Raw genomic sequence first — 10,452 nt, forward strand, 5'->3', positions numbered from 1 at the left:
TCCCCTCCCCTCCCCTCCCCTTGAGATGGAGTCTCGCACTGTCACCCAGGCTGCAGTACAGTGGCATGATCTTGGCTCACTGCAACCTCCACCTCCCGGGTTCAAGCGATTCTCCTGCCTCAGCCTCCCAAGTAGCTGGGATTACACGCACATGCCACCACGCCTGGCTATTTTTTTGTATTTTTAATAGAGATGGTGTTTCACTATGTTGGCCAGACTAGTCTTGAACTCCTGACCTTGTGATCCGCCCGCCTCTGCCTCCCAAAGTGCTGGGATTACAGGCGTGAGCCACCGCACCTTGGCCTGGAAGTTACATATTTTAAATGAGGTTAGTAATCAAGCAGAATTGTCAGATTTTCTGTTTTATTAGGAAAAAATGAACATGGCTCTCTCTTCCCATTCTTACCTGCAGAAATTAAGGTGTGCTTAATACATTTGAAGAGTATTTAAAAGTTGTTGATAATTTTCATTAAGTTGTTGTGATTCACTTCTATTTACAACTACTTCTGTGTTTATAAGATGAGCTAATGTTTGGAAGTGGGAACTGGCAAGTGTGATTTCAGAAGACCTTCCTTCCCAAGTCACAATATAATTAGAAGTCCAGTTTCTCCCTCGGTTCCTTTTATGACTCCCTGAGAAAGACATTTTTAACAGGAGTGGTTGCCAAAAAGCCTCACTAGTTCCTGCTTTTGAAACTTTAATAAGGTGACAGATCAAACTGCCATCTAGATTTAGAAAGCCTTGTTAGTATATTGTGAAAGAAAGATAGCTTACATTTCTTAGCATTTAAGGATCCCAATGATGTCTTTATTTTATTGATGCAGAGATACTCTGAATTGCAATGGGGTATTTTGATTTTTCATTTCTGATCTGATTTTGAATTTAAAATTTTTGTCTCTACACAATTTCTAGATCGATCTCTTTGGGCTGCCTGACCTCGTTGGGTGATTGCTATTAATTAACAGACTTTGTGGGGAAAAAAAGGAGCTTGCCTTCTGAGCTTTGTATCGAAGACCTGGGAAAAGTAAGTAATTTTAAATTTGCTTTTAAAAAATTCTTTTTTGCCTCTCTCAGAAAGTTAACAATAGGTCTGTGGCTTTCTGCTTTCTTTCATTCCTGGCTTAATAAATTCTACTTGTTTTTATGGATTTGTAACATGGAAGGGGACTCAGGAAACCTCTTTGTATAAAAAAAAAAAAAAAAAAACCTGCAAGAGATTAGGATGATGTTCTACATTGTGCCATTTCTTTTGAGTTTCATAAACTGAGTCCTCAAGGTTGTGACAAAACTTTTATCAGATTTGCAAGTGGTTAAATGTCAAATACAAGGCAATGTAATATGATGTGACAGAAAAGTGAATCCAGTTGTGTGAGCTTCAGGTGTTTAGACTTTTAGATATTTTGGCTAGGCTTTAGGATGAAATCGACTTGGTACTTTTCTTGTGTGGAAAGGAAAGCAAAATGTGGAATTGCTTGTCCAATAAATTCCTCTTGTAGCCTTGTCTTGGAAGAATTGATGCACCTGCCAGTTTTATTTTAGAATGTTTTTGAGGGCACTATAAGACATTCTAATTGAGACACTTGTTGAATGTTTTTGCTGTGTTTTAGAAAAAATTGCTTGGAACCAGAAAGTTCAGTTTTATTCTCTTATCTATTTGAAAAATGAACCTTACAGATATATAAGTCGATCTATTTTTTTAATGGATACTACTTGGAATTATGAATGATCAAATGCCCGTAAGAATATATAAGTAAAATATGTACATGCACGTACATAAACACACACAAATATCCTCTCTAGCATGCTCCAGAAACATTTTCAACAACAGGAACTGTTTTTCCATTAAATTACTAGATAACTTTCTAAACTTTCTATGCTTTGTGTCTTATAGCTCCTCTCTATTTCTGGCAGTACAAATGAGCTAGTTGAAACATGTTTAAAATAAAACAAGACAAAACAGAACTTAGCTTTCATTCTATGAAAGCATTAAATAGTAAGGTCAGATTTTATAGCTTTGTTGTTATCGTATTTAACTATATGTTTAATTATTAAATTGGGTATTATTTTGTAATAACTAAAATAAGGTAAGGGTCTTGAGGTTTGAAGCTTATTTGAAGTTAAATATTTGCACTGAAAAAATACATACTTTGGGAGGCCGAGGTGGGTTGGGAGTTCGAGACCAGCCTGACCAACATGGATAAACCCCGTCTCTACCAAAAATACAAAAAAATTAGCTGGGCATGGTGGTGCATACCTGTAATCCCAGCTATTAGGGAGCCTGAGGCAGGAGAATCGCTTGAACCTGGAGGCGGAAGTTGTGGTGAGCCAAGATTGCGCCACTGCACTCCAGCCTGGGCGACAAAAAGGAAACTCCCATCTCAAAACAAAACAAAACAAACAGAAAAACATGTACATGTATGTGCAACACACAAACACATATACACACAGACATACACAGACACTGCACATACACATGTAATTTCTGAGGGCTGTGAAGTCTCTGCTAAAATATGAATTAGTTGAAAGTAAGGACTTTGAAAATCTCACTCAAAATATTTTTTTTGTTACAGTGAAATATTTGTAATAGTGAAATATTATTCAGTGGAATTTTTAAAAAATAGAAATTTATAGGTTGAATTTTGTAGTCTTGTAATAACATGTTAATCTTAAAAGACATATTTGTGTTGTAGTTGTATGTTGTAGTTGTTATTCCATTTTGGAAGGATATTTGAAAAAGGATTGTGTTGGAGGCCACCCAGTCTGTCTACAAAAATAGAACAAAAAGGTCAAACAATTGATTCTCTGGGCTTCAGGGTCTAGATATTTGCAGTGGTGTTTAGATTGGAAATATAACTTAGCTTCAGAAAGTAAGCTACTTAAGCTGCCTTTCGAATAACAGCATTTCTTTCAAATTTCACATAATCTCTAGTGCAATATTTTCTTTACATTATACCAAAATATTCCCTTTTGGGATACATTGTGGCATTGCTGTAAAAGTTTTGTTTCCATTTTGTAGAGGGAAAGCATCTGTGGAACTTGTGTGTTTACAGTAAGCTAAAGACAGTCCTGTGTTACAGAGGTCTGTGACAAAAAGATCTCTGTGTACTAACTAAACTTGATGTTAAGGCCAGACGCCGTGGCTCACGCCTTTAATCCTAACACTTTGGGAGGCAGAGGTGGGATGATTGCTTGAGCCCAAGAGTTCAAGACCAGCCTGGACAACAAAAGAGACCCTGTCTCTACAAAAAATAAAAAATTAGCTGGGCTTTAGTGGTAAGTGCCCGTAGTCCCAGCTAATCCAGAGGTTGAGATGGGAGGATCATTTGAGCCTGGGAGTTTGAGGTTGCAGTGAGCTATGATCACACCATAGCCCTACAGCCTGACACTCGAGTGAGATGCTGACTCTAAAAAAAAAAAATTAGTAAAAATAAAGTTGATGGCCGGGCGCGGTGGCTCAAGCCTGTAATCCCAGCACTTTGGGAGGCCGAGACGGGCGGATCACGAGGTCAGGAGATCGAGACCATCCTGGCTAACACGGTGAAACCCCGTCTCTACTAAAAATACAAAAAATTAGCCGGGCGCGGTGGCAGGCGCCTGTGGTACCAGCTACTCGGGAGGCTGAGGCAGGAGAATGGCGTGAACCCGGGAGGCGGAGCTTGCAGTGAGCTGAGATCCCGCCACTGCACTCCAGCCTGGGCGACAGAGCAAGACTCCGTCTCAAAAAAAAATAAAATAAAATAAAGTTGATGTTACAAGTGAATATTTATATATGCAGAAGGATGTTTACAATGTACCCTTAAGGTTAAAAAAAGAGAAGGTTATAATGCAGAAGTGTACTGCACATAAATCTGATTTTGAAGGACTAGTTAAGTTATATGAAAGTTAATGGGAGGGGAGGGAGGGAGATGTCTTTTGTGATATTTATTAAAGTCATAAGAGAATGTTTCTAATGGCTCTTTGAAAACTGTAAGGGATACTTAAATGTCTTTGTGGTTTCTTTTTGGAAAAGCAAACACACAATTTTAGAGCAAATTCAGAACCCTAGACAACCTCCACACTTCTTTTTAAACCTCTGTCCTTTACTTTCACTTTTTTCTTAATTGCATGTGTATTCAAAGTCTTCCCTGTTTCAAGCATTTCAAGCAATTCAGAAAATTGATTATTTGAGGTAGATTTTTGGAAACGTGAGTCTATAATGGTAATAAAACATAAACCTATCTTCAAAAAAATTAGCCATGGATTATTTTAAAGGAAGTAAAAAGTTTGTATTTTATTATCCTACTTAATGCATGTCTATGTTTGGTTTTATGTTAACCCTAAATGAGTATGCAGCAAGTTGTTTGGTAGCTTACTTTTTCCACTTAATAAATAATGCGTATCTATGCTAATAAGTATTTACCTGCAGCATGATTTTTAGTGAAAGGGAAACAATTGGATCTTAGCCTTTTGTTTGATTTTAGGCTATCCTGGCTTTCAGTTAGAAAGGAGTATAAATATGTGGAATCTATGGCGTAGGTTCTTCATATGAGAACAGAACAGAAAAGGATTCCCCATCTAGAATCTTTACCATGTTTACTGTAACCAGACATATTCTGAATAGGAGGCTCATGGGTCCGAATATGTGTTCAAAATGGTAAGTGCCACTGGCTGACAGGTGCTGTGTATAAAGCTTTGTGTCTTCTTTGGTCCCTTTGTTACATTACACAAGAGTGCAGGTGACATATTCCTCCCGCCGAGCTGTCTTAATCAATATTTCTGTGCCTAACGGAGGATTTTACCTACCCATTTCTTTCTCCAAAGAAACTCCAGATAGCTCAGATGAAATGATGGGTACAGAAGGAACACTGATGGATTTTGGAATATAATTTATTTATGGAACAAATCGCAGTCCAGATTAACTGGAGATCCAGAATGTTTTATAAACCTTTGTGTGCTTTCTTAATTTTTAGTTCATTTATTGAGCTAACATTTGTTGAGCAACTTCTGTGTGCCAGTAGCTCATTATTCAAAGATGAATGAGATACGTCCTTCCTTTTAGGGAACTTAATTTGAGTTTCAAAATTAGATTTAAATAACATTTATGTAGCATGTACAAGGTGAAAAGCAGTGGAATGGATATTATATTCTTAGATGGGACATTCAATGACCAAAATTCAATAATGTTATTTACTGACCTATACCTTTCAGAATAAGTTAGGAATATGTGTTTTCTAATTTTTAGGGTTTTTTCCCTCCCATTACGATTTTGGTACCTGCTGCTACTTTTTAAGTTAAATTAGGAAATGGTAAAAGGAAAGTTAAACAAATTACAAACATTTAATTGGTAAATGTAGAGAGTGGTTTTGAAAACATGGATGTGTGTGTGTACACACACGTTTTATATTTGGAAGCCTGTATGCATATAGTGTCATAATTTTTTTTTCTAGTAGAATATTTCTTAGTTCACATGATACAATTAAATATATCTATCAGGATTTCTGGGTATTTTGCCCTTAGAGTGACTCTGTTGCCCAAGTAAGTTTGGAGGCCATACCATTAAGCACTTGATATTAAGCACTTGATGTCCACAGGAATTCTAGGGGTGGGCGTTATTGAAACTCGGGGGAAAAGTAACTTGCTACCTTCATACAGTTAGAACATGTTTGAGTCAGGCTTCCAATTATGATGCATCTAACTACAAAGCCCTGCAATATCTTCATGACTCCCATGAGCTGGTGGTGAAAGCTGATTCGAGAATGCTGTAGGTATGCAAAGGACAAGCAGTCATTTCAGCTGAGAAATCAGGAAGTCTGTTCACTGCATTGAAGAGCTGGAACTGAAGTATGACTTGAGGGCTGAGTGAGAAGACGGAAAAGTAGGGAGATAACTGGGGCTGTAGAAAAAGCATATGCCAAGGCATGGAGGAATGGGAGCTCATGGCATATCCAGAGAGTGGCAAGAACTCCACCGTGGCTGAGGTATGGAGTGTGGGAACAGAGTGGACCCTGAGATCCAAAAGGTACCAGAGTGAGAAAGGTCACATGTGTGCCATGCTAGAGACTTAGAGTTTCTAAACAATAAATAGCCGTCCAGAGTTTTAAAAGGAGAAATTATTAGATGGGAGTTTTATAAAGATCACTTGGGCAGTAGCATGGAATATAGTCTGGAAAAGAGAAAACCAGAGGCTGGAGACCCAGGGCTACCATGTGAGGTTGTGTAGATTGTTCACTGCAGAAGTGTAGGTGTGAGCAGCAGATAGGAGGACTTGAACCACCCAGCACACATGTGGTCAAGCTGTGCACTCATGGGGCTGGGCCTGCCTAGAGAGAGCACCTTTTATAATTTGCACAATGGGATGATCTACTTGCTTTTAATTGTTTTGAAAACAATAGGATTAGATAAGTAAAGATAAAACAGTGTACCCTAGGGCCTAAGAGTCTGGCGGTGGGCATACTAAGCTATTGGCTGTTTGTCAATGGGCGTGTTCCCTATCCTCTGAAAGCCTATTTCCTCATCTTTAAAGTAGAGTTAATAATAGGGTCTGACAGAGCCCTGGACAGACCAGTTAAGAGAAGGGGTGAAATATGAGAGATGGAGAAATGATGGATCTGGGAGTGCAGGCTGCTGCTAGCCATTGTTTAGCCCTGAGAGTGTGCTGGGAACTGTACTGAAAACTTTGCCTGTTTTATTTTATTTAATTTTATATCTGCTTTCAACAGTGTATGTTATTACCCCATTTTCAAGATTTTGAAACTGAGTCCCTAGCAGGTAAAATAACTTGTCTAATGTCACACAGCCAAGGAGTGGCATTGTTAATACTTGAACCCACCACCGTGACGGTCATGTTTATGTTCTTAACCATTTTGCCACATTTCTAAGTGATCTTTTCTGTTTTCACTCCTTTAGTATCCTCCTTGCATCCTTTGTTGTTTTCAACTTGAATTGAGTGATATTTATGTAACATTTCATTTAATTTGCTATACTGTAAGATCCTGAGGGCTGGGGTCAAGTCTCATTAATTTTTTTGTCTTTCATAACACCTTGCTTAATAAAATATGACCGATAAGACAATAAAATGTGGTTGACAGAGGCTGGGTGCAGTGGCTCATGCCTATAAATCCAGCACTTTGGGAGGCCAAGGCAGGTGGATCACTTGAGGTTAGGAGTTCGAGTCCAGCCTAGCCAACGTAGCGAAATCCCATCTCTACTAAAAATACAAAAATTAGCTGGGTGAGGTGGCACGTGCCTGTAATCCCAGTTACTCGGGATGCCGAGGCAGGGGAATCACTTGAACCCAGGAGGCAGAGGTTGTGGTGAGCCAAGATGGCACCACTGCTCTCCAGCCTGGGTGACAAAGGGAGACTCCCTCTTTTAAAATTGATAGAATTAATAATCGCTAAGATTCCTTCTGTCTTCTAAAGTTAAATAATTTTTCCTTCTATAGGTAAAGCTTCAGTTGCAGTTGTAGTCCAGTAGAACTTAAAAAGAGCTTCTTGGATGTTAGTTTGGTATTTGGACTGATGGTTAAAGTTTCAAAAAATTCCCAATTGCCATTTTATCTGAAAAATAATTTGTGACTTGCTGTCAAAGACTGAAGCCAAGACTAAAGTGTACTTCTTGCAAGCCCTTTTTGGAGGTTATAAAGCTATGCTTGCTGCTTCATTGCTGCGGCAGGTATAAAACTCCAGTGTCATCAATGATATTTTTGAGTTCATAAAAAATATTACATTGTCATTCATATTAGTAAGGACATCAGTTTCTAACTCATGTGGAGCCCCTTGGGCCAGTGGCACTTGTTTTCTTCTTCTTTTTATTGACAAAAATTATATACATTTATAGTATACAACATGATGTTTTGAAATGTGTATACATTGTGTCAATCCTAAATTAAGCAAATTAACATATGCACTACGTCACATACTTATAGCTGACAGTCACTGTTGTTTGGTGCCTGCTGGAGTCAGATGTAGACAACAAAGTGACTGTTAAGGGCAAATGACTATCAGATGCCCTGGAGTCAGACTGTATAGGTTTGGATTCCATCTCTTCTGCTTATGAACTTTTTTTTTTTTTTGAGATGGAGTTTCGCTCTTGTTGCCCAGGCTGGAGTGCAATGGCACAATCTTGGCTCACCGCAACCTCTACCTCCCAGATGCAAGCGGTTCTCCTGCCTCAGCCTCCCGAGTAGCTGGGATTACAGGCATGCACCACCATGCCTGGCTAATTTTTGTATTTTTAGTAGAGGTGGGGTTTCTCCATGTTGGTCAGGCTGGTCTTGAACTCCTGAACTCAGGTGATCTACCCACCTCGGCCTTCCAAAGTACTGGGATTACAGGCGTGAGCCACCACCGCCAGCCCTACTTACGAACTTTTTAACCCTTGGCCAGAAAAAGTCTGGGAAATAAGGATGGGTAAGAAAACAGGCTGTGATCATAGGTTCATGTACCTGGTTCTTTAGGAACTTAGGAAGAAAAAAATCCTTATCCACTTGGAAGCCACTTTTTGCTCAGATACCCTTAAAAGGAAGCCAAAATTTTGTAGGACAGAATTTAGCACTTTAGTATTATAGCCTATGTTTATCTCGGGATGACCCTTTGCTGTTTTTAAACCAGAGTTCACGTGCTCGTGTAACTACTGACTGCATCTACTCTCGTGAACCCTAAGGAGGTAGTTTGGGCTTTGCTTCATACTCTGTGTGCCTGAGTAAAGTAGGAAATGATGGCTTTTAAGAAAATGGAAAATATTACTTGAGATCAACATTTCATCTGGGCTTTGAAAAACTCTGGGGTTTCTTTCATCTTCCAGGAGAGCAGCACAACTGAGCTGTGAGAAAGGAAACCAAACCCTAGGGGAAGTTTTATAGCTCATTTCTGCTGATGTTACTGGAAAAGAGGAAGGTAAGGGCCTCTAAATAGCTCTCGTAGCCTCAGTCGGACAGTAAGTTCAGGTGTTCTGGAAATAGAACACAGGAGAGCTCTTTATTCCCCTTGGCCTCTGCTTGGCCTGAAGGAGAGGGTGAAACCACAGCAGAATGGGTCTCTTAGAACATTGTTGTGCAGCAAAAACAAATGTATTCCCGCAGTAGAGTTTCATATTTTCTTTCATGAATTTAAAGTTGAACAGAGGCCGGTGATATTTTTCTCTTTTGAAGTTTTACATCTTAGATTGCTGGAAGAGCAAGCACAGTTGAAGGAAAACTCTGTTCAGATGAAATCTTTTTTTTTTTCCTGAGACGGAGTCTTGCTCTGTTGCCCTGGCTGGAATGCAGTGGTGTAATCTTGGCTCACCACAACCTCTGCCTCTTGGGTTCAAGCGATTCTCCTGCCTCAACCTCCCAGGTAGCTGGGACTACACGCACACACCACCATGCTTGGCTAATTTTTGTATTTTTAGTGGAGACGGGGGTTTCACTATGTTGGCCAGGCTGGTCTTGAACTCAGACCAAATCTTACTCTTGTTGTCTGTAGCTGCTTAGTTTTGTGCTTTAAACTAAGGGCAGACTTGGCTTGTGCATTCTTGACAGGGAAAAGCAGGATCTAGCAATGCCAACTTTAAAAACCCATCTCCAGGTTTGCCTCCACCCGCTATGTGATCCCTGCAAGAAAGCTTCAGTCTACTGTAAGCTGGTAATCCCTTAATACTTCGATACTTTGGTAAAGCAAATAAGATCCTGTGAACTTTTCCTTTTACTGGGGAACTAATTATTGTTTTCCTGCATTTAAAAGCAGATGTTAAACTCCTCCTTTGATGTTCAACAGCAGACAGACTCTAGTTGGGCCTTATAGCCCTGGATGCATATCTGTTGTTTGAATGAAGATCAGCTTTGGCAAATTAGATTTTGATGGCTGCATTTTGATCTGGATCACAGAAGAGAATAGCAATTTATTCTTTTATTTAACATTTATTGGATTCCTGCCTGGCCCTTTACATAAGTTGTGTTCAGATCTCACGAATACCACAAAACCTTGCAAAACGTGTCTATTTTATAGATTTAAAAAAATAGGGCATAGAGAGTGATTACAAAACTTGCTCAAGGTTACCTTGCTGTTAAGTTGCTGGGTATTTGGTCGGACTTTTTGTCTGACCTCAAAGCTGTTACTGACATAATCAATGGAGCAAAGATCTTGAGGAGCTGGGATTAAGAAAAAAGTAGTTAATATATAATCACGGCCGGGCGCGGTGGCTCAAGCCTGTAATCCCAGCACTTTGGGAGGCCGAGACGGGCGGATCACGAGGTCAGGAGATCGAGACCATCCTGGCTAACACGGTGAAACCCCGTCTCTACTAAAAAAATTCAAAAAACTAGCCGGGCGAGGTGGCAGACGCCTGTAGTCCCAGCTACTCGGGAGGCTGAGGCAGGAGAATGGCGTAAACCCAGGAAGCGGAGCATGCAGTGAGCTGTGATCTGGCCACTGCACTCCAGCCAGGGCGACAGAGCGAGACTCCGTCTCAAAAAAAAAAAAAAAAAAAAAA

The 10,452-nt window shown here is 39.7% G+C and overlaps 1 protein-coding gene across 4 annotated transcripts in view; it reads left to right on the top strand.

The window, feature by feature from the left end:
- APBB2 (amyloid beta precursor protein binding family B member 2) overlaps positions 1–10,452 on the top strand; it is a 414,785-nt gene that overhangs the window by 123,801 nt on the left and 280,532 nt on the right. For 2 of the 4 annotated variants that reach the window (XM_023224587.1, XM_031935358.1), the window contains exon 3: positions 913–1,024. The gene's annotated coding sequence lies outside the window, so the exon portion shown is untranslated. Of the gene's footprint in view, positions 1–912; positions 1,025–5,814; positions 5,958–8,784; positions 8,877–10,452 lie in introns of those variants that run through there. The other 2 variants (XM_023224583.1, XM_023224582.1) reach the window with 2 other exon arrangements.

The sequence above is a fragment of the Piliocolobus tephrosceles genome, chromosome 3 (assembly GCF_002776525.5).
Source record: "Piliocolobus tephrosceles isolate RC106 chromosome 3, ASM277652v3, whole genome shotgun sequence".
Lineage (NCBI taxonomy): Eukaryota > Metazoa > Chordata > Mammalia > Primates > Cercopithecidae > Piliocolobus > Piliocolobus tephrosceles.